Below are 23,244 nucleotides of genomic sequence, written 5' to 3' on the forward strand. Positions count from 1 at the left end.
AGTCTCAGAGTCTAGACCTCCAGACCTTCATACATCATCAGAGGGAAGTGATGATGATGTAAAAAAAAATTCCTAACCTCACTATTCTCCTCCTCCTCCTCAATCCAAGGCTTGCCATCCCCTACAACACCTTGAATACCATGGAGAGCTTGCGACCTCGCACCTCCAATGATGTCGAGGACCACATCTGTGTAATCTCCCCTCTTAAAGATTTCCGTTGCTTTACTATAGTGAACATTGTTCATCAATTTTAGGCCTTGGGTCCAATTGCCTCAATTTAACACAAGCCAAAACTAATCAGTTGGAATAGGTGTGTTTGAAAAGACCAACTACACAGCCATATAAATTAGCCTTTCTCAGAGGATTCACAGAGAGACAGTGAAATGGCAGGTGATGTCCACCGCCACCACCACTTTGCCAGGAGAGTATACCGTCAAAGGGTGTATGTTGAACGTACCAAGCCACTGGAGCAATACACCACTGAGGAGCTGTATGTCCGGTTTCGCTTTGGGAAGGCTGATAGAGAGTACCTTGTGAACCTTCTCAGGCCAAAACTTCAACACAGAACCCAAAGGAGTCACGGTTTGTCTGTGGAAGACCAGATCCTCATTGCTCTCCGATTTTATGCATGTGGGACTTTCTATCAAGTTGTTGGTGACTATATGGGAGTGGTGAAATCAGCTGTGTGTGATGTGGTGAGAGATGTGTCAATCCCATTGGCCAGCCTGGTCAATGAATTTGCTTCTTTTCCAAAGGTCACCAGATTGCTTTTCTTTTGGGGAATATTTCCAATACTATTGCAGCAATCAACTGCACAAATGTGCATATACAAGCACCTGGTGAGAATGAATGGGAGTTTATAAACAGAAAGGGGAGGCACAGCATCAATGTCCAACTTGTGTGTGATGCTGACCTCATCATCACCAACTGCGTTGTCAAGTGGCCTGGGTCTGTCCATGATGCACGCATCCTGAGGGAGAGCGCTCTATATAGAGACCTCCAAACCAACCGACCAGATGGCATAATATTAGGAGACAGTGCCTACCCACTCCTACCATGGCTGATGACTCCTTTTCTAACAGCAAATACACTGGCGCAGACACGCTTCAAACCTGCTCATTGCAGAGCAAGATGTGCAATTGAGCGTTTAAATGGAGTTCTTAAGAGGCGCTTTGCATGCCTTAACTACCTGAGAGCGGAACCACAGAAAGCATGCAACATAACCCTTGCCTGTATTGTCCTGCACAACATCGCTACTAAGCGCAATGTCCCTCTCTGTGCTGACAATGATGCACCTGAGCCCCTTGGAGACCCTATCCAACATCCTGCATTCTGCCAGAACGAGCAAACAGGACGTGCAACAAGGGACGCAATAGTTAGACACTATTTCTGATTTGGATTTGTTTTGGATTCCAAAAATCAGTGATTGCCATTCTTTGCATTTTTTGGTTATTCTGTAATCATTGCATGCATCACTAATAAATATTCTAAAAACAAAAATATTTTCGATTGTGATGAATATATATATCAATTCGTGACAGAATAAAATTTTGACAGGTGTTTGGAGGATTATTTTATGAGGCCAAACTCTTTCTACTTTGCTGTAGGCCTATACTGAAAGGCTGAATACGCTAAAGCCTATCTTGTAAAATATTGCATGATCCAAATATACATTTTTAAAGTTTTCATTACATCTTGGGCATGAAATCCACGCTGAATCCACCCTTCTGATGGGATCAGTTTAATCCAGATTTTTTGGATCCACATCGAAGTGATCCAAAGCCTACAAAAAAGTTCTGAAAAACCCAAACTAAAGGTTTGATCCGGATCAAAACCAAGATTGGATTACGTGATCTAATCCGATTATGTAATCCGTTTTTTCTTTTGAAAAACAAATTTTCAAGATTTGATCCAATCCGTTATCCAAAATCCTAGTGGATTACATTTGAAAAACTAGGCCCTGGGCCCGGTTTTTCAAAAGGTTTAATCCGGATAAAATTGATCCGGATTTAGTAATCCTTTTTTGCGATCCGTGATCACGTAATCCATTTTACTCTTGGAGCCAGTTTTTTAAAGCAACATAGGATTGGATCAATCTGATCCGGATAGGAACTTTTCAGGATCACCAAATCTGGATAACCAGTGCTCAAACAGGATAGGAAATCACAATGTAGAACTATAGATATGTAAAGAGCAACAAGTGGAATAGCCAATGTGGGGTCAATATAAGTTTATTTTTATTTGAAATGAAAACACACACATTTAAAAAAAACTAAAAACAAGAAAAACCCCACCCCATCCTCTTCCTGCAGTCCGCTCATCTGAGACCTACAACACAAACACTGTACATTGAGGATATTTATAACAAGCCTCAAGTATAGATATATTGAATTAAAAAAAGACTTAATGTCAAATACTCCACAATAATTTCAGACTTCCTCATCTGATGTGGAGAGACCAGCTTGTCTGAGAGTAGCCTTTAGGAGGCGGATCTCAAGTCTGGCCTTGGTTTGCTGCAGTTTGGTCAGAGTCAGTTGTTCCTCTGCCAGAACGAGCAAACAGGACGTGCAACAAGGGACACAATAGTTAGACACTATTTCTGATTTGGTTTTGTATTGGATTTCAAAAATCAGTGATTGCCATTCTTTGCATTTTTTTGGTTATTCTGTAATCCTTGCATGCATCACTAATAAATATTCTAAAAACAAAAATATTTTCGATTGTGATGAATATATATATATATCAATTAGTGACAGAATAAAATTTATTGTTTTGGTTTGGATAATTATTTTATGAGGCCAAACTCTTTCTACTTTGCTTTAGGCCTATACTGAAAGGCTGAATACGTTTAATCACTGTAGCCTGACGGATGAACAAATACAATTAAAACCTAATGAATAAATAGGATATCTTGTAAAATACTGCATGATCCAAATATAGTATCATTTGATACATTTTTCAAGTTTTCATTACATTTTGGGCATGAAATCCACGCTGAATCCACCCTTCTGATGGGATCAATTTAATCCAGATATTTTGGATCAAAGTGATCCAAATCCTACAAAAAAGTTCTGAAAAACCCAAACTAAAGGTTTGATCCGGATCAAAACCAAGATTGGATTACGTGATCTAATCCGATTGTGTAATCCGTTTTTTCTTTTGAAAAACACATTTTCAAGATTTGATTCAATCCGTAATCCAAAATCCTAGTGGAATACTTTTGAAATACTGGGCCCTGGTGTCTTCTGTCTTGTGCTGGTTCATTTTGATTCATGTGGGTGAGTTCCTTCACCCTAATGTCTTCCTATAAGTCCTTTCTAGTTAGTCAGTATTCTTGTTTTCCCGTCATGTTTATACCCTTGCGTTGTGTTCTTATGTGCATGTTGACCGGGCAGTAGAGGTTGCTTCTATGAGTATGAGAGATTTACATTTACATTTATTCATTTGGCAGACGCTTTTATCCAAAGCGACTTACAAGTAGTTTTATACAGTGGCACATTACTGCAGAGGGTAAGGTGCCTTGCTCAAGGGTCCTTCTGTCATGACCTGCTGGCACTGAGATTTGAACTGGCAACCTTCTGATCACAAGCCCAACGCTCTAACCATTAGGCCACAGCGAATAGGTAGACATCTTCAATGTCCTCCACGGAAAGAGGAGCCAGACACACGATCCGCCATCTCTCCCAGGCGTCCATCGTGTAGCCAGCTGCGAACGTTCCGTCAGGGCAGGCAGGTTCCCCCGAACCCAAGTTTCTCGTCGAGAAGATCGTGTCAATAGCGTTGAGAGACCATTTGATCAGATCCATAATTTCAGTTGTAGAGCAGTGCAGAGAAAATCTCTCAATAGATGATACGAGACGAGACACAAGATCAGCAGGAAAAAAAAGGGGAGGACGGGAGCGAGAAAAATGCGACTGCCTCCGTTGAGAGAGTGAAGAAAAGAGGATACTGGATCGTCTGTTTCTACCTTACCGAAAATTTTGTATGAAACTCACCTAAAGAAAGACGCCCTTCTGCCTCCGTCATTGAAACTGGTGACGTACTCTTGTGATCCGATTCCTTTACTTGGATGTTTACCAGTCACTGTTTCTAGGGATGACATCACCTGCTCTACTTCGTTCTTTGTGGTTGAATCGGGTATGGCTTTGCTGGGTATGGATCTTATTAATGGCTTACATCTCCGTTTCGAAGGCAATTCTGTGCTGCCCAAGCAGATTTCTACCCCTTTTCTGCGATTGTTTGCTTTGACGCCTTCAGCAGATGTACAACAGGATGGCGCCGCGAATGGCTGCCTCGGTGTGGAGCTCTCCAGTAGTCTTGCTGTTTTTGTTAGTTTGTCCTGTTTTATGTCTGTCAAACACTATCAGTTTTACAAGGAACGAACTGCTGAACATTCGGCAGTGGACACCAACTAATCTGCAACCAGTTTTCGATTTTTCTGACGTTTTGCTGGATATTTTAGTCAGTGCAGTCGCGTCGAGAGGACGCCGGAAGAAACGCAAGCGCGGGAAGCGAGCCGGCGCGCTCGTCAAGCTCAGACAGCGCGGCCTAAGAACGCCGTTGCCAAGCATTCATCTGGCGAATCTCCGCTCTCTACCTAACAAAATGGACGAACTTCGCCTGCTTTCAAGCAAAAACGAGGTTTTTACAAACTCTGCTGCTCTGTGCTTTACGGAAACCTGGCTGAACGAAACCATTCCGGAAAGCGCGTTACATCTGCCGGACTTTCAGCTGTACAGAGCGGATCGCGATACGGAGACAACGGGGAAACGTGCGGTGGTGGGACATGCTTTTACATCAACAGAAGGTGGTGTACGGATGTAACTGTGATAAAGAAGATGTGCTTGCCTGATGTGGAAGCGCTTTTCATTTACTGTAAACCGTTCTACTCGCCGCGGGAGTTTTCATCAGTCATCCTCGTAAGTGTTTACATTCCACCACAAGCACACGTGTGGACTGCGCTGCAACAGCTGGCTGATCTGATCACAGACACAGAACAACAACACCCGGATTCTGTCTTTATCATTCTAGGAGACTTTAATCAGGCAAAACTCACACGTGAGCTGCCTAAATTTAAACAACATATCACATGCCCCACAAGAGACAATAATATTTTAGACCATTGCTACACTACTATAAAAGGTGCATATCGCTCTGTCGCCCGAGCAGCTCTAGGACTCTCTGATCACTGCCTGGTTCATCTGCAACCAACTTACAGACAAAAACTTAAAACTGCTAAGCCAGAAATAAGGACTGTAAAGAGATGGACCAACGACACAGAGCAGGTCTTACAAGCCTGTTTTGAATGCACTGACTGGAGTGTTTTTGAAGCTGCTGCCACCGATCTGGACGAGCTCACAGAAACTGTTACATCATACATCAGTTTCTGTGAGGATTTATGCATCCCTACAAAGACTTATTTATCATTCAACAATGATAAACCATGGTTCACACTAAAACTCAGACAGCTGCGTCAGGCCAAAGAGGATGCCTACAGGAGCGGGGACAGGATCTGGTATAATCAGGCCAGAAACACTCTGACAAAGGAGATTGGGGTGGCTAAAAAGAGCTACGCCAAAAAGCTGGAAAACCAGTTTTCTGCCAACGACCCTGCATCAGTGTGGAAATGCCTGAAAGACATTACCAACTACAAGACACCATCCCCTAGCATCGAGAGCAATAAACAGCTTGTTGAAGATTTAAATCACTTCTATTGTAGATTTGAGACCCTAGACCAGACACTTTACACCCACCCTGACCATCTCTATACACAGCCATCAACACCTCCAGCCATCCCCCTCTCCTCCCACCCTGCACTTCAGATCAGTGAGGATAACGTACGCCAGATCTTTAGAAAACAAAAGAGAAGGAAAGCACCAGGCCCAGACGGTGTTTCACCAGCCTGTCTGAAGACCTGCGCTGACCAGCTGGCCTCCATCTTCTCACTGATCTTCAACAGATCACTGGAGCTGTGCAAAGTCCCTTCGTGCTTTAAACGCTCCATCATCCCAATCCCAAAGAAACCAAAGATCACTGGACTCAATGACTACTGACCTGTGGCTTTAACATCTGTTGCCATGAAGTCATTTGAAAGACTGGTGTTGGCTTATTTGAAGGTCATCACTGACCCTTTGCTGGACCCCCTGCAGTTTGCCTACAGAGCAAACCGGTCTGTGGATGATGCAGTTAACATGGGACTGCATTACACCCTACAACATCTGGACAAACCAGGGACTTATGCGAGGATCTTGTTCGTGGACTTCAGTTCTGCCTTCAATACAATCATCCCATCACTGCTCCAGACCAAACTGACCCAGCTCTCTGTCCCTAGCTTTGTCTGTCAATGGATTACCAGCTTTCTGACAGACAGACAACAGTTAGTCAGAATGGGCAAAATCATGTCAGACAGCCGCGCCATCAGCACTGGTGCCCCACAGGGATGTGTTCTCTCCCCACTGCTCTTCTCCCTGTACACCAACGACTGCACCTCTAAAGACCCCTCCGTCAAGCTCCTGAAGTTTGCAGACGACACTACTGTTATCGGTCTCATCCGGAACGGTGACGAGTCTGCATACAGACAGGAGGTGGAGCAGCTGGCTCTATGGTGCAGGTACAACAACCTGGAGCTGAACACGCTCAAAACAGTGGAGATGATAGTGGACTTTAGGAGAAACCCCCCTGCACTTCCCCCACTCACCATCATGAACAGCACTGTGATTGCAGTAGAGTCATACAGGTTCCTGGGCACCACCATCTCTCAGGATCTGAAGTGGGACGCTCACATCGACTCTATTGTAAAAAAAGCCCAGCAGAGACTTTACTTCCTCCGGCAGCTGAGGAAGTTCAACCTGCCACAGGAGCTGCTCGTACAGTTCTACTCAGCTGTCATCGAATCCATCATCTGCACCTCCATCACCGTCTGGTTCGGCTCAGCCTCCAAAACTGACCTCGGAAGACTACAGCGGATAGTCCGGACTGCAGAGCGAATCATTTGCACTACTCTTCCTACACTTAAAGAACTGTACTCATCCAGAGTGGGTAAAAGGGCTCACAAAATTACCCTGGACCCCTCACACCCAGCACACTCTCTGTTTGAACTCTTACCATCTGGTCGACGCTACAGAGCACCGAGCACTAAAACATCCAGACACAGGAAGAGCTTCTTTCCTCAAGCCATCTACCTCATGAACAGTTAAATGTTCACCTTTTGCAATAAATGTGTGCAATATTTTTGTGCCAGATTTTTCGTATATAGCACCTTAAAATGTGTATATTTTAAACACCTGTAGATATCTCATAGAATCTGTATATACATATCATACACCCTACAGTGCAATAAATGTGTGCAATACTTTCCCTCAGACATTTCACATATATAAACTCATAACTTGTATATTTTAATATGTCACACTGCACTTTCACCTTTGTGTGCTTAACTTTTTATTTTTATTCTGTACTTTCGTTGCCTTTGTTGATTGTTACTTGTCTTGTAACCTTACTTGTGTACTGGAAGCTTCTGTAACCAAGACAAATTCCTCGTGTGTGTAAGCACACCTGGCAAAAAAGCTTGTTCTGATTCTGATTCTGATGTCGGTTGTGCAAAAGGCTTTGTGCACAGAGTTAAAATTTCTTCAGCTGTCGCCCCTGTGCGCCAGAAACTCCGCCGCTTACCTTTTTCGGTTAGAGATGCCGTCACTGAGGAAATCCATCGCCTTCTTGAGTTAGGCGTCATCGAGAGTGTGAATGCTTCGCCGTGGGTCTCTCCTATAGTAGTGGTACAAAAAAAATCAGGTGCCATTCGTATGTGTGTGGATTTGCGAGAACCCAATAAGGCTGTGATTACGGATAGTTACCCTCTACCTCACATTGATGAACTATTGTCTTTGTTACGGGGAGCGAGTATATTTTCCACTATCGATTTGGAGAGTGCCTATTTTCAGTTGCCATTGCATGACGACAGCCGAGATCTGACCGCCTTTATTACTCACGAAGGACTTTTCAGATTTTGCCGTGTACCATATGGCCTCGCTTCAGCACCCTTTCAAAAAATGTTGGGCACAGTTTTACAAGGGGTTCCGAATGTTGCCAATTACCTTGACGATATCATTGTCTGGGGACGTACACAAAACAAACATGACCACACACTCAAAGCTGTTGTTCAACGCTTGCAGGATGCTGGACTGAAATTGAATCAATCGAAGTGTCAGTTCAACAAATCCAGTCTGCGTTTCCTTGGTCATACGGTGAATGCGCAAGGAATTCAACCTGATGAGGATCATCTTTCTGCCATTCTTAATGCACCTGCGCCAACAGATGCAACACAACTCCGCTCTTTCCTCGGTCTACTATCCTGGTATAGTAAGTTCATACCAAATTTTGCCACGTTCATGCAGCCTCTGCAGGCTTGCATCAGACAGGGCTCCGATTTCGCCTGGTTGGAGGAGGCGCAGAAATGCTTTGAGGCTGTTAAAAAATTGCTTGTTCACAGCCCTGCTCTCGCATTATTCGACCCAGATTTGCCTACGGTATTATCTACGGATGCCTATGGCCTGGGAGCTGTTCTTGCTCAGGTTCACGAGGATAAAACAGAGCGCATTGTTGCTTTTGCGTCCCGGACATTGTCATCTACTGAACGCAAGTACTCGAACATTGAAAGTGAAGCACTTGCTTGTGTTTGGGCCGTTGAAAAGTGGCGAATTTACTTGTGGGGTCGTAAATTTCTCCTGCGCACGGATCACCAGGCTTTAACTGTGCTTTTCTCATCCAAAGGAACTGATCGCGCTGGAATGCGTATTGCGCGCTGGGCAGCGCGGTTAATGTGCTTCAACTATGATGTTGTTTATCGGCCTGGAGCTCAAAACAATACGGCTGACTGTCTTTCTCGTCTGCCTTTGCCTGCATCAGCTGACGACAACTTTGATGCTGAACCAGAGTTTGTGGCTTTTCTATCTTCAGAGATGTCAGCTTTGTCGCCTCCTGAGGTTGCTTCTGCCTCCGCAGCATGCTCGGAACTGAGTGCATTGCATGCTCAAATTGCTCGCGGGTGGCCTTCTTCTTCAACTTCTGTGGATACTTTCTTCTACGTCCATACTTTCATCTCCGCAACGAACTAACTGTGCAGCAGGATTAAGCGTTCAGGGGACAGCGCCTTATTGTTCCTGTCGTGCTCTTCGAGTGAGAAGTGTTACACCTGTGACTACATGCGCTATACTATTCTGCTAATTTCTTTGTTTTAAATAAAGTATTCTTTTTGTCCATACGCCTCCTCATTGTAACTTGCTAAGGACATAACACCTTGTTCTTGTTTTACCCCCTCGTGGGTAATTGTTTTGTCATTTGTATTGAAATCTTGTGTTAAAACCCCTTACATGCTGACTGCACCTGGGTCCTCTTGGCCATGCTCACCACCCCATTAATGACAAATATCAGCAAAGAAGGCTGTAAAAATAAATCTGCGTTGTTTCACCTGTCGATCGTTTATTAAAAAAAACTACAATATTTCAACATTTCATTAAAATAAAACAATTTGCAGTTAAAGTGGAATATATTAATTTATGGAATAGTGAATGAGGGTATAGGAGGCGAATACGGAAGTAAAAACAATCGCATATTCCGATCATGGGGACTTTAAGTGCTCCAATTATCATAGTGTATAGTGGCCAGTATTGAAGTTGTTGTTCCATACATGTGCAGTGTTGAGATTTAGATCTCAATCATCGTATAGGATTAGTTTTGGTTCACCGCGCGAACAATCTTTGCCATAAATGAAAGATATGCATGTAGGCCTACGTTTATTTACTATCTGTAAGCAATCATATTATGTGTTAACATAATATTGATTCTTGTAAGTTAAACTTGATCGATATAATATGATAATGAAAGAAAGAAAGTCCTTTTTTACAAAAAATTAGAAAGCAACACATAAGTAAACATTTATTAGTTGAAGGTTAATGTGTTCATATAGTCTTAAAATGCTGCCTGTCTATATTGTATATTTTAATGTAGATGATAGCAGATTTGGTTCTGCTTATTTAAAAAGAAGCAGAGAACCTTTGTTATTGTGCTAAGACGACTGTTGATACTCAACAAGACCAAATTTGTACTCTGAAGGTGCATGTCAAGATCATTGTAGTTAGGTAGGCGGGACGAAAGCCGGGATTCGAGGCCGGTGCGTGATTGATTCCCGGCTCTCGTATCCCAGCTCCCTACCTCACTACAACCATATTAAAATATTATATATACTGTATGAAAGAGTAAATGTTTTATTTGTTTACAGAGTTTGAAGCAAAAAGAAAGGGATTGTGTTAATACGTTATTATGTTGGTTTTATTTTCTAATAATGGCATTTTTACGATGAAAGGTAGGCGGATCTAGACGTTTTTTGGGCTTTCCTGTATTTCTAATACTATCCTTCCATGCTGTACGAAATAACTCTAATTTAGTTTTCTTAAAGTGCGCTCCATTTTCCGTGCCACTTTCTTTAGAGCCTGAGTTTGTTCATTATACCACGGTGTCGGGCTGTCATTTTTAATCTTCTTTATGCGCAACACTGTCTAGCATTTCAGAAAAGGTGGAGTTAAAATGTTCAGTGGTAAAGTCAAGATCTTCAACGTTATTACTCATGCTAGAGATTTGAGAGAATTCAGGCAGATTATCAAGAAACACACCTTTGGTAGTTGAAGTTATTGTTCTACCATATTTGTAACAAGGTGTGAGTGAGGTGAGGTGAGTGAGGTGAGTGGACTGAGGTGAGAGAGGTGAGGTGAGTGGAGTGAGGTGAGTGAGTGAGGTGAGTGAGGTGGTGTGAGTGAGTGAGTGAGGTGAGCGATCGAGCGAGAGAGGTGAGCGACTGAGTGAGGTGGTGTGAGTGAGTGAGGTGAGCGATCGAGCGAGAGAGGTGAGCGACTGAGTGAGGTGTGTGAGGTGAGCGAGTGAGTTAGGTGAGCGAGTGAGTGAGGCGAGCGAGTGAGTTAGGTGAGCGAGTGAGTAAGGTGAGTGAGGTGAGCGAGTGAGTGAGTGAGTGAGAGTGAGTGAGTGGAGTGAGGTGAGTGAGATGAGTGAGGTGAGTGAGGTGAGTGAGGTGAGTGAGTGAGTGAGTGAGGTGAGTGAGTGAGTGAGGTGAGCGAGTGAGGTGAGTGAGTGAGTGAGTGAGTGAGTGAGTGAGTGAGTGAGTAAGTGAGGTGAATTAGGTGAGTGAGGTGAGTGGAGTGAGGTGAGTTGAGGTGAGTTGAGGTGAGCGAGTGAGGTGAGCGAGTGAGTGAGTGAGTGAGTGAGTGAGTGAGTGAGTGAGTGAGTGAGTGAGTGAGTGAGGTGAGCTGAGTGAGTGAGTGAGTGAGTGAGGTGGGTGAGTGAGTGAGAGTGTGAGGTGAGTGTGTGATTCTCATCATCCTCTGATGCACTTTGTCACAAAATGCAGTTTTCAGCTCAGAAAGCTTGTTTCTGACATTCTAACAGCTCAATTAGAGCATTTCAGTAATGAACAGTGTTCTTTGTCAAACCTGAGTTTCTCATCATCCTCTGATGCACTTTCTCACAAAATGCAGTTTTCAGCTCAGAAAGCTTGTTTCTGACATTCTAACAGCTCAATTAGAGCATTTCAGTGATGAACAGTCTTATTTGTCACAACTGAATTTCTCATCATCCACTGAGGCACTTTGTCACAAAATGCAGTTTTCAGCTCAGAAAGATTATTTCTGACATTCTAACACCTCAATTAGAGCATTTCAGTAATGAACAGTGTTCTTTGTCAAAACTGAGTTTCTCATCATCCTCTGATGCACTTTGTCACAAATGCAGTTTTCAGCTCAGAAAGCTTATTTCTGAGATTCTAACAGCTCATTTAGAGCATTTCAGTAATGAACAGTGTTCTTTGTCAAAACTGAGTTTCTCATCATCCTCTGATGCACTTTGTCACAAAATGCAGTTTTCAGCTCAGAAAGCTTGTTTCTGACATTCTAACAGCTCAATTAGAGCATTTCAGTGATGAACAGTGTTCTTTGTCAAAACTGAATTTCTCATCATCCTCTGATGCACTTTGTAACAAAATGTAGTTTTCAGCTCAAAAAGCTTGTTTCTGACATTCTAACAGTAACAGTGAGTGAGGTGAGCGAGTGAGTGAGGTGAGTGAGGTTAGTGAGTGAGGTGAGCGAGTGAGTTGAGTGAGTGAGGTGAGTGAGGTGAGCGAGTGAGTTGAGCGAGTGAGGTGAGCGAGTGAGGTGAGTGAGGTGTGTGAGGTGAGTGAGTGAGTGACTGAGGTGAGCGAGTGAGGTGAGCGAGTGAGTTGAGCGAGTGAGGTGAGCGAGTGAGTTGAGCGAGTGAGGTGAGTGAGTGAGTGAGTGAGTGAGTGAGTAAGTGAGGTGAATTAGGTGAGTGAGTGAGGTGAGTGAGTGGAGTGGAGTGAGGTGAGGGAGGTGAGCTGAGTGAGTGAGAGAGTGAGGTGAGTGAGTGAGGTGGGTGAGTGAGGTGAGTGAGTGAGTGAATGAGGTGGGTGAGTGAGGTGAGTGAGTGAGGTGAGTGAGTGAGTGAGGTGAGCGAGCGAGTGAGGTGAGCAAGTGAGGTGAGTGAGTGAGATGAGCGAGTGAGTGTGGTGAGCGAGTGAGGTGATTGAGGTGAGTGAGTGAGGTGAGTGAGGTGAGCGAGTGAGGTGAGCGAGTGAGTGAGGTGAGTGAGGTGAGTGAGTGGGGTGAGTGATTGAGGCGAGTGAGGTGAGTGAGTGAGGTGAGCGAGTGAGGTGAGCTGAGTGAGAGAGTGAGGTGAGTGAGTGAGTGAGTGAGTGAGGTGAGTGAGTGAATGAGGTGGGTGAGTGAGGTGAGTGAGTGAGTGAGTGAGTGAGGTGAGTGAGTGAGTGAGTGAGTGAGTGAGTGAGGTGAGCGAGTGAGTGAGGTGAGCTGAGTGAGGTGAGTGAGTGAGGTGGGTGAGTGAGGTGAGTGAGGTGAGCGAGTGAGGTGAGCTGAGTGAGAGAGTGGGGTGAGTGAGTGAGGTGAGTGAGTGAATGAGGTGGGTGAGTGAGTGAGGTGAGTGAGGTGAGTGAGTGAGTGAGTGAGGTGAGCGAGCGAGCGAGCGAGCGAGCGAGCGAGCGAGCGAGTGAGTGAGGTGAGGTGAGCTGAGTGAGGTGAGTGAGTGAGGTGGGTGAGTGAGGTGAGTGAGTGAGTGAGTGAGTGAGTGAGGTGGGTGAGTGAGTGAGGTGAGTGAGTGAGTGAGTGAGTGAGTGAGTGAGGTGGGTGAGTGAGTGAGGTGAGTGAGTGAGGTGAGCGAGTGAGGTGAGCGAGTGAGTGAGGTGAGCGAGTGAGGTGAGTGAGTGAGATGAGCGAGTGAGTGAGGTGAGCGAGTGAGTGAGGTGGGCGAGTGAGGTGATTGAGGTGAGTGAGTGAGGTGAGCGAGTGAGGTGAGCGAGTGAGTGAGTGAGTGAGTGAGTGAGTGAGGCGAGTGAGGTGAGTGAGTGAGGTGAGCGAGTGAGGTGAGCGAGTGAGTGAGTGAGTGAGGTGAGCGAGTGAGGTGAGTGAGTAGTTCAGTCTAGTCATTTAGTCCGTGTCCTGTTGTCATTATTATTTATCTAGTCTTGTTTTACTCCCTCGTGGGTTTTTGTTTTGTGTTTATTGTTAAATAAACTTTTGTAAACCCCTTCATCCCCACTTCTGTCTGCACTTGGGTTCTTCCCCTACACCTTTCATAACAGAATGAACGAGCCAGAACTGAACCCAGCAGGCAAGATGGAGGCAAGGCGAGCGACCCAGGCTCATCGCCTCCTCTGTTTACGCCAGGGTCACTCCGATGTATTGGAGTTCGCAGACCGTTTCTTTGAGACGGCAGGGGAGATGGTCCACAATGAGTAGGAACATATGGTCCTAGTAAGTGCAGCAACACCTCCCCCTCTGCCTTTAGGGCGAGGCTCGTGTTTATATATATATAAGCCCTTGTTGATCCACCATAGTCAAATCTCTGTTGATCCGCCAGAGTCAAGTCAAGTCCCTGCTGAACCGCCAGAGCCTCATCACGTCCTAAATGCAGTGTTGATTAAATAAATAAAATTCTAGCATCCCCCCGGCCACGCAAACAGTGCAAGACAGCATGCAAATGGTGGCGAGGAACCCAAACTCCATTGAAGGGGAAACCAGGCCTAACCAGGGGATTCCAGTTCCCCTCTAACAAAGTTATGAACACCAAACAAGGGTGTCATAATTCTGCCTCATCATGTCATGTCTTTCTTGGTCTTGTGGCAGAGTCATGGCAGGGGGGTCATGTTTTGTGTGGAGAGAAACACATTATTGTTGGTTATGACCAGCCGCAGGCGCCCAGTCCTGCCCGGCAGCCGGTCTTCCAGCAAGTGTTCTCTCCTTTGTTTGTTTCCCTATTTAAAGCCCTCCTGCCTATTGTCCTGTGCTTGTTCGTTTGCATATGTACCTTGCTTGTTTCCTTGCCATGTGTTTGCCTCGACTTGCCTTGCCCCTGCTTACCCTTATTGTGTTTGTTTGACGTTGTGTCCTGTTTGCATTTAGTTTATTTTTGCCCCCTCATGGGAGGTGTTTTGTTTTGGATTCTTGTTTTGTTATAGTGTTTCTAGTTCGTGTCTTATTGTTATTATCACCATCGTGGGTCATGGTTTTGTTTAATTAAATCTTTATTTTGCAAAACGCCTTCACTGCTTCCTGAACTTGAAACAAGGGTACCAGTTTCTGTCATATGACAGACAGGTTATCACACAGTTCTGGAAACCCTGAGGGAGTGTTAACAATTAGTTTTTACAGCAGTTGCTTAGAATATAAACATATCATGATGGTGGATTTTAATCTGGAAAATTCTTAACAGCTGTCATGTGGGTAATGTCCAGAAACAGCTTGATTTATTAAGTCCTTACATCTAAAGAAACACCAAGAGACCTCGAACTGCATGGATGCTGAAGTCAAAAAGGAAAAGTGACAGAAAATGCTAAAACACAAAATAATATTGCCTGTGCTTTTGAGAGGTGGTGATGTGGACATGTTTTTTTTCTGATGAACAGTAATGTGATATTTAAACATTTATATTTTCATTTAATCAAAACAAAATTAACAGATATATTACTTGTTCATATGAGATTTTTTGCAAACTTCACCCTTTTAAAAAGGATATATGGCACACCTCTACACCTCATATACTCTGCACAGCTCACATAAACGGAAGTGAGGAGCATCAAACAGGATGTCACTCGCGGCAATGGCACCCTCCAAGGAGATGTCAAGAAAAAGGTGGAATGGTTAAAGTAAAGTTTTTTTTCTCCATATACATGCTGCCCATTGGAAACATTATTAAAAAACATGGAATTAGCTTCCACTGCTATGCAGATGATACTCTGCTATATATCTCATCAAGACCAGATGATTCCTCCCAGCTATGCAAATTGGCAGAGTCCATCGAAAATATAAAACATTAGATGACTTGTAATTTCTTTCTTTTAAATTCTTATAAAACAGAAATATTACTTATCGGACCAAAGACAAGTAAACTGAATAGTTTGGATTATAACCTGCAAATTAAAGGATGTACTGTAACTCCAACAAATACAGTAAAAGATCTAGGCGTTATATTAGACAGCAACCTGTCATTTCGAAATCACATCTCAAATGTAACAAAAACAGCCTTCTTGGTCAGGAGCAGGTTTTCTTAAGTAAACCCAGAGTTTCTTTTGATCTCCTGCCACCTTTTAAAGTCATTAATTGCACACATTTTGATTCCACAGAGACCATCTCAGTGACTTAAATGTCATATGCGCTTATGTAGAGGATCCAGTTTGTGAAGAGGCTGCATTATTTCGTTGGATGTACTTTGATTCAGGAGAGCAATTTAGGAGCCGGGTGGAATATTGCCATTTCCCTGTGCATTCTTCTTTACAGTGAATTAGATATATCAAAACACATCACCCATCCTTATATCAATAACATCAGCCATCGTGGCCGTGTATTATATCAGAGAATATTATTTCCCTTACATTTTCTCACAAATTGTAGTCTTCTATGAAGGATGAGAATTTACTAAATAAAGTGCACGAATAAAGAAATGAATAAATACAGACAAACAGTAAATGCAGAAATGAAGCGATAAAGGTAACAAACAAATAATTTACTCGCGTAGTCATTCCTACCAAAATCTGCTCTGAGTAGGATTTGAACTTGTGATCAGTCAGATTTTGACACAAGAGTCTGATGGCCAACAAGTGTCCGATACGACTTGACATCTTACACTCATCACTAGAGCAGTGTGGATTTTTTTTTTTATTATTTATATTTTATTTCTGTTGTTGTTTTCATTTATTAACTCATCTTCTGATTTGTTTATTGGTAGAGTTATCAGCACTTTAGTTAATCCACTGTATGCAGAGCGGCGAGTGTGCCCCGCTCTCAAGCGCTTTCTGCTGTCAAGTTGCTTTTTTGGTGCCGTTGCCATGGTGAATCGTCAAATCAGAGCTCCATTGATCATGGCTTGTCATAGTTTTGGTGCAAGCGCTTAACTCAAGGTAATCCTACCCAGAGTTGATAGTCAAGTCAAGTGAACTATATTTATATAGCACTTTTTTATGTTACAAAAAGCAGCTGTACATGAAACATATTGACTATAAGCAAAACATTTCAATTAAAAACAAAAATGGTGAAAACACAGAAGACACCCACACTCAAAACACAGACTCACAACTCCACACACACAATTTACACGCGTACTACCACACAGACACACACTCAGTTGCTCACGCACAGTGGTTATCACAGAAAAGCAAATATTCAAGATAAAGGAGCGAGAAACACAGGTCAAATATTAAACATACTATAAATTCCTATATGCAAATTAAGTAAAACTTAAAAGTTCTAATTGTAAAGTGGCCTCCCCGACCAGGAAAACAGTGCAAAACAGTATGCAAACGGTGGCGAGAAACACAATACTTTTCGGGAGAACCCAACCAGGGGATTCCAGTTCCCCTCTGGCAAAAGCTGCAGTCTCTGCAGTGCTTGCATAACTAGGCAAACTAAAAATAAAATTTACTTTGTCATAAGGTCAATTTTAGGTTTAAGATTATCATTAATAAAAGCAGTTGAAATTTTGTAGTGAAGACTTATCACCGCTTCCTTCTTTATGCAGCTCCATCGTCCTTCTTTATCCAGCTCTATATAAAAACACAGCTCACTCCCTCAGTCATTGTCTGGTCTCAACTTAGATTCGGACTCGCACATGTGTTACTTACCTGTAAGAACCTACAGTACCTGCTATTCCACGCTGAATACTCCAGGTCTGTTGTCTTCCACGTCTGTTTCAAGTCCGCCAAGTTCAAGTCTCACATATCCAAGCTGCAGTGTCACGGATCTCTGCCCTGCCTCCACGATCTCCTGTAACACAAGGACAGTAATTCCCATTCAGTCAATTCAGTCCTCAGCATTCATAAGACTGTTTGGTTCCAAAATTTGATAACTCTGTTTGTTAAACATTTTCCAATATCATGTTTTAATTGTGTTTTATTTCGTTAGTTAGCTGTATGTTTTGAGTTATTATGGCTTAAATCAAACCAAACCAATTGCAGTTTGATTTACATTAATTTGAACACAGTAAAGAAACGTGAATATTTGATTGTTTTTTAAACAGAGTTATCTCATTTTGGAACCAAACACTTCATATATTAACTTGCATGTTTTCTTACCGTTGTGTGTCAATAACTATTGTTGAAATACTCCCCCCTCAACTACCTAGTGGGTCTGTTACAGGTTTGAGTAACTAATGCATTACATTCTTTCAATGAAAGTCTATAGGAATGTTGCAACTCTCTCTTTCAGCCGCAGTGCACTCAAACTAAATCAGAGGGCTGTAATTAAGAACTTTAAAGGACTAAAGGACTTTGGATTACATTACGTCACTTACTGTTCTTCTTACACGTACAAAAAAGTATGAGCATATTAGACCGCGTCTGTCAACCTATAAAGCATCGCATTAACTTTAAAATCTTGCTTATTGCCTATAAATCCCTGCATGGTTTAGCTCCTCACTACTTGAGTGAACTTCTCTAGTATTGCAGTCCATCAACCGTGCACTACGTTCTCAGGCGTCCGGTCAGTTGGTAATACCTAGAATTTCAAAATCAAGTGCAGGCGGCAGATCATTTTCCTATCTAGCGCCTAAACTTTGGAACAGTCTTCCCTGCACTGTCCGGGAGGCAGACACACAGTTTAAATCTAGACCAAAGACGCATCTTTTTAATCTTGCATACACTACACTATCATAACATATATATTCCGAAAATTTAGGCTGCACTAGTTAGATCAACCGGAACCATTTGCATTTAAGCATTTGGCAGACGCTTTTATCCAAACAAATACAGCAAGCGATCTAGGCGTTATATTAGACAATTAGCAACCTGAAATCACATCTCAAATGTCACAAAAACAGTCTTTTTCCACCTTTTCGTAACCAAATTACGAAATATTCTAGCTGTTGCTGACGCAGAGAATCTTATTCATACATTTGTGACCTCAAGACTTGACTACTGTAATGCAGTACTTAGTAGTTGTCCTGCATCATCAATAAACAAATTACAGTTAGTTCAGAATGCAGCTGCCAGAGTTCTAACCAGGTCCAGAAAATTCGGTCACATAACTCCAATGTTATCAACCCTTCACTGGCTACCCATTAAGTATCGTATTGACTTTAAAGTTCTCTTATAAAGCCTTAAACGTTTTAGCCCCTACCTACATAACAGAGCTTCTATCACATTACAACCCATCACGCTCTTTAAGATCTCAAAACTCAGGACTTTTGATAACACCTAGAATAACAAAATCCACCAAAGGGGTTTTTTTCCTATACGTAGCACCTAAACTAGATACACTCGCCCAATTTAAATCTAGATTAAAGACACATCTTTTCAGCAAAGCATTTACTTAAATTACTAAATATGCTAAATACATGACTGGGAGACTGCATTCATTAGATATTATTTACTAGAATAATTTAACTTATAATATTAAACACCATGTAGTGTGATTTACCTTTTTTGTGTTTTCCGGTTTCTATTTTCCCCTGTAAATCTGCTTTGGAACAATGCACATTGTAAAATTAAATTGAATTGAATTGAAGTACTGTAGGAAATACATCAGGCGACAGCTTTTACATATCTGTTTCATGGGGTCTTTGTGTTTTTTTGTTCAATAAACATTTGACATTTGCCTTACAAGGCTGTCTAAAATGTTCTCTATAACTTTCACAACCCGCTCAGTGCTTTTTCAGTAACATTTCGAGAGGTCAGACAACATGGGACACCTCTGTGCATTTTTAAAGGAAACATAGACATTTAAAAGGAATCATAAAATATAATACAGTCCAATGAAAAGCTCTTTTGAAGCAAATTTAACATAGGTGAAATCATGTGGGGTTTCGATCTCCATTATCAAAATTTTAAAGTATGCTATAATACCTCAAACATAATGTTTTATCTTGACACACATAGGACTGGTAACAGTTGGCTAGCCCTGCAGCTGTTTACAACAGCTTGCATTATGTTTTCAACAAACAAACCCTTTGACCTTTTATTAAGAGTTAGCCTTCCACTTTGGTTGGGTGACCTTTATCAATGTAGGGGAACGTCTGGGTCCTTAGCATTTCTGTTCAGTTGTTAAGGTAGGGGAATATTTGGGTCCTCAGCATTTCTTTTACATTTTTATGTCAAGCCTGAGGACAATTTCTTACTACTTATGAGATGGTACTACAGTTGTTAAAAAACAGTTATAAAAGACACATAAATAATTGGCATTTATGCATTTGCTATTTCACACTTTGGCCTCCACAGATCATTTTATCAGTATAGGTGTTCCCTGCCACTTAAACCCCAAACCTCTGTACTGAAAAAACAATGCTCCACACTGCCAACTGAGCCACCATCTAGCATTACTTTTAAGGAAAAAACAATAACCTAAAAATTGGTTACTTAATAAACCATATGACAAGGGCACTATCTGACGTTTGGAGTACTGTCAAGTTCACCTGAAGCATTGGGTTCTATCGTGGGAGTTGACAGTCAATGAACCGTTTGCAAAGGGAATTCAAATTTGTGTTGTGTCTTGGCAGCAGAATATATGCTAAATTTATTTTTGAGCTGCTGATTTGCATCTTTAGCGCTATGAAAACACACAGATGGGTACTAGAATCAGGTAAGGGTGCATACTTTGCGCAGGGTTGTCTGTTTTCATCCATATAATATAGGCAATAAATGAGTCTAGAGCATTTCACTGCAAAGACAAATGGAAACCTGAAGGAGCTTGAGAGGAAAAAAATAGGTGAGGCAAGCTTGTAGAATCATACTCAAAAAGACTTGAGGCTGTAACTGCTGCAAGGTGCTTCAGTTGGGTTCTATAAAAATAATGAGTCTGACTCCGGTCAAATTTGATCTGGTCTGCCTCGGGTCCGGTCTTTATTTAAAAAAATGGATATATGCACATGGGTTTAGGTACAAATTAATGAAAATTTGAGAAATTTTAAGTGTGTATGTATTTATTCATACTTGCTAAGTAAATTATGAAGTGTTATGACACAATTTAGCCTTAAAGCTAACCAGGAAAGACTTAAATATGCCCAGTTTGTCAAATATTCATTCTAACAGTTGATTGTACTGTGCTGTTAAGACCCTCAACATTATTATTGTGTCACTGTGGGTTTTCAATCTGAATTACTCAAGGTTTCCAGCTCTCAAACAATACACTTTGCCATAATCGGGAGAAGCAAACAGTGGGCTTGGATTTTCTAAGTACTGTGATACTGTGACCCCTGAGAAAAAGCTAGAAATTGTGTCTGAACAAGAGGGGTCTGCTAAAAGCCCTGTAATTGCACCTTTTTGACAGAGCCTCATGGCTAGAAGGTTCTCTGGCAAAACCAAGCCTTATTCGAGGCTGCAGAAAATCCCATTAATCATTACATAGCTGATACAGACACAATGATGCTGCCAAGCAAGTGAAAAACAGAGAAGCCACACAAGAGGTGCAGAGACAGAGACAATGAAAGCAAAAGCATTTGTGAAGAAGAGAATAAGAAACCAATGAGAAAACAGAAGATGAAAAAGAACGAAAGCAAGAGGAAGAAAGAGAAATATCTTACCGGATTTGCTCTGATTTGCTCATAGCATATGCTGGTCCATAGCATAACACTTTAACACTTTGACACTTTAACTTCGTAACAGATATTGTTTTTTCACCAATATATTATATAGAAACTAATTTGTTGTTGTTTGGATCCACAACCATTTGCAAACATTTCTGCACATAACTTCCTGCCAAAGATAACCAAAAACAACCTAATGCACTCTTATCATTAAAAGTGTTTAAGCCAGACTCATTGTCATAAATGTATCTGTAAGTACAAACACTTAAATTCACATTTACATAAAACAGACAAGCACACAGGTTAATTCACACCCAAAACACAACTCCACACGTACAGAGCACAACATACACACGCACCCAGTATACAAGCACCAGAGTTCCCCTCTGGCAAAAACTGCAGCATCTCTACAAACTCAACAGTGCTTGCACAACCAGGCTAAATAAAAAGAAAATAAACATAGTAAAAAGGTAGATCATTTAATATTATCTTTAAAAATCTAATAGCAGTTTACATTTTTGAAGTGAGGACTTGACAGGACTTGAGGACGCTTCCCTCTTTCAGCTCTACCATCTCAGCTCTTGTCAGGTCACCGCTTCCCTCTCTCAGCTATACCACCAAGTCTGATCATGAACTGCATCCTGCTCGCTGCGGTAGCCTTGGAACAATGAGAAAATACAGCAAGTACATCAGTTGTTATGGAAAGTGTTGCTGGTTCTGGTTGATCTAACTAATGCAGCCTAAACCCACAGAGGATTTGTGTTATGGAAGTCTAGTGTATGCAAGGTTGAAAAGATGCATCTTTTATTTAGATTTAAACTGACAGTTTGTCTGCCTCCCGCACAGTTCAAGGAAGACTGTTCCAAAGTTAAGGCACAAGATAGGAAAATTATCTACCACCTGACCGTCCTGATGGCTACAGAGAGCGAGCGGGAGGGTGAGTGCCAAGAACCTTACCTGTTTTCCGACTGTAATAAAGTTCCATAGAAGGGAAGGAAGGAGGCGGGAACCGGTGAACATTCAAACACTAAAACTTTAATTAAATAAACAATAAACACGCAAGTAACCGGCAGCCACCTCACGGTAGACTGCCGGCCATAAAACATACACAAACTAAACACATGTTCGGGCCCGGTCCTCTGTCGTCAACAGTCCTGCCGATCGTCCTTTTAAGCTCCCAATCTCCTCCGTGATAAGATGCGGGACCGGTGCGCGCACAGCTGCTTGCACTTATCACTCACGCCACCGGCCCCGCGTCACGGCTCTCGTCCCGCCTTCCTCACCACACCGACCTTTTCCAGCATGTGACTGGGTAGGTTCATTTGGGAGAGAGCAGCGGGAGGATGAATGGCAGCGAAACTACTGGGCACAATTAAGGGTCGTCGAAGGGGGGAGAAAAAACAACTTGCTGGTGGTCCCCAAGTCCAAAACCCTGACGATCCTGGGAGCTACTAACACTGACCAACGCATTCCGGGACCGCTTCCACTGGGCCGGACTCGAAGCAGAAGTGAAGAGGTTCTGCCAAAGCTGCCCTACCTGCCAGCAGATGTCGCCCCAGCTTCAGCCCCCCAGCCCTCTCATTTCTCTTTCAGTGATCGAGGTTTCCCTTTCGAGCGTATAGGGGGACCTCCTTCTACCTTACGTACTCTTTGGCATCCAAGAAGTGCCCCCGGCGTCCACCGGCTTCACGCCTTACAAACTCCTCTTTGGCCCACAACCCTGCAAGCTCCTAGATGTCACACAGGATGCCTGGGAACAGCAACCAGCATCCCACCGCAGTGTCATAGAGATGTTGCATGTCCGACAGATGAGGATGCCCCTTGTGAAAGAACATCTCGTTGATGCCCAGCTCGCCCAGCAGAGGTTGTATGACCGGCGGCTCAACCTCGAGAGTTCCAGCCGGGTGACAGAGTGCTAGTCCTGACCCCTACCGTGACGTCAAAGTTCCTAGCCTCCTAGCTATGTATTGATGTTCTTGTTAATATGTCTGTTTAAACATTCACCCAAAGTAGTTTGAATGAATGTGTATAACTCATTTAACCAAGATGATAGGTAGATCATGTTAGGGTTCTATGAGATGCATTTGTGATTTCCTTAATGTTAATGTTTGTTGTGTTTAGGGTAATTCTGTCTATATTAGT

The 23,244-nt window shown here is 42.6% G+C and overlaps 1 pseudogene across 1 annotated transcript; it reads left to right on the plus strand.

The window, feature by feature from the left end:
• The first annotated feature begins 383 nt into the window (after positions 1–383).
• LOC306899231 (putative nuclease HARBI1) lies at positions 384–23,021 on the plus strand (annotated as a pseudogene). The gene is made up of 2 exons: positions 384–1,355; positions 22,765–23,021. The product of its transcript is annotated as a putative nuclease HARBI1 (transcript).
• The last annotated feature ends 223 nt before the right edge of the window (positions 23,022–23,244 follow it).

The sequence above is a fragment of the Barbatula barbatula genome (assembly GCF_947034865.1).
Source record: "Barbatula barbatula genome assembly, chromosome: 10".
Taxonomy (NCBI): domain Eukaryota; kingdom Metazoa; phylum Chordata; class Actinopteri; order Cypriniformes; family Nemacheilidae; genus Barbatula; species Barbatula barbatula.